This window comes from Galeopterus variegatus, unplaced genomic scaffold (assembly GCF_000696425.1).
Source record: "Galeopterus variegatus unplaced genomic scaffold, G_variegatus-3.0.2 Scaffold2793, whole genome shotgun sequence".
In the NCBI taxonomy this organism is placed as follows: Eukaryota; Metazoa; Chordata; class Mammalia; order Dermoptera; family Cynocephalidae; genus Galeopterus; species Galeopterus variegatus.
Window position 1 is genome coordinate 22,539 of NW_007728904.1, and position 2,142 is coordinate 24,680.

Consider the following 2,142-nt stretch of genomic DNA (forward strand, 5'->3'; position numbering starts at 1 on the left):
AAGAAAAAGAAAAAGAGAAAGTGTTATTGGGACAAAGCCCTGCCCGTTGCCTACACACAGTGTATTAATGCCTTAGAGCTGTAAGGCAGAAATTAGTAGCGAGAGACCAAGCAGCCCTTCACCCCTAAGATGTTCAATCTCTTGCTCTTTGTGGAAAAAATTTGCTGACCCCTGAACTAGACCAACGAGTTTCATATGAGACAGATGCAAGCCAAAAAGGAAATTTAGCTTCTTTCAGCCTCAGAGACTGTTTAAGGAAATGAATGACAGAAAGACACGAAAGTCAGGAACCAAATTACTTTTCTGTTTCTCCTTGTGACCATGAGACCCTTCTATAAGGAAAACATGGGGGAGAAAACTTATTATTAACTTTAAAATTTTAAACTGATTTTTGGAAGGGAAATAAATTTATGTGGTACAAAAATCAAAAGAGAAAAAGGTCTTGCATTAAAATTCTCCTTCTGGATTCTGGGATACCCATCTCCAAATACTCTCCAGAGCCAACCAGAGTTGTATGAGTATATTACTTATGTATCATCGAGAGCTAATACACACACACACACAAACACACACACACACACACACACACACACATCTAAAAGCAAACACATCTTTAGCTATGTGGTATTTTGTTGTAATGAAGTCCAATTTTCCCAGCCCCACAGGGATGTTCTTTTAGGTTTTCTTCTAATAAATTTATTTTATAAAAATATGATAAATGGAAAGTTTTGTTCATATGACATTTTGCCCACATGTGAGCATAACTGTAGGATAAATTTCTGTGAGTAGGATTGCTGAGGCAAAGGGCAAGCATGTTTATAATTTAAAGATAGCACCAAATTACCTGCAAGAAGTCGCCACAATTCAAGCTATCTCCAACTCTATAGGAGAGTAAATCTTTCCCCACACACTCACCAACATAGAATTTCAGCAAGAATGTTAATCAACGCCATCACAAAGGACTAGTGGAGACCCCTTCTTCCTGCTGTCACCAGGACAGAGTGTGTCTTCAGCCTGCACACATGTATCTATCCCAGGAAAAAGAAAGGCAACAAAATATGAAAGACAGAGAATTGATGTAAATGGCCCAAATCACTTCGGACTATTTTAACCCAGTTCAGAAGGCTTTTGAAATTGGAATGGACAGAATGTTTGAATTAAAAGAAATTCTGAATTAAATGGAAAAATCCTGAAGGAGTATTCTTTGAAAAGCCTAAATGTGCCATAAACTCCTTAGGATTATTATAAATGATACAGGATCTGAGAGAATGTAGAAGGTGCATTTTTTCTTGAATGTTCACCTTTAAAGGTAAGATTACATTTACTATCCTGACAATATCAGCCAAGTTTGAAAAGTAAACAGAGGCCACTTTTTGCATACCAGAAATGAAGAGTTTTAATCCAAGAACGTGGAGACTTGGGAAGCCATTAGGAGGTCTGCCCAGCCACCACTTGGGAGGCCATTTCCAGCCTCCTCCACTACATCAGCATAGCAGGTGGCTCTCCAGAGCTGGCCGTCACCGCTGTGGACAGCTCACCTGGAGCACCTCAGGCCACAGCACCCACATGGAAAATTCTCAAGAGGCACAGCAGGAAGCTGCTTTTAGCTATAGGTCTGCCCAGATCTGCCTGCAAGGGTCTCTGCAAAATGAGTCTCCTGTTCTCCATGAGTGCCTCTCACTGGAGGTACTCACCGTAGCCCGTAATGCTGAGTGGGGTTTGGGAATTGTCTTCATCTTCTCCTGCGTAATGCATTTTTTGAATCACACTGTGAAGCTGATTTTTTCCCCCTTAACACTGTATCATGAACATTTTCTGTAGCTTTTAATATTTTTATAAGCACATTATTTTTACTGGCTTTTTTATCCAAAGCAATATTTTTGTACATGTTTTTGTTTCTTGTTTTTAAAAAATTTTTATTCATGATAAATAATTTTAAAAGGGATATTTTTATATATTAATATTTTTATATCCCCAATGGTATCATTCTTAGATATTCCCTAAAGTGAAATTAAAGGACAAAAGAGAATATATTTTTTTAAGAAAAAAAAAATTCACAGGAGTGAATCAGAGTAATTTATAATTCCCTGTCCTATATCTGAAAATGACTATTAAAATAATGTAAAACACACACATGTAATG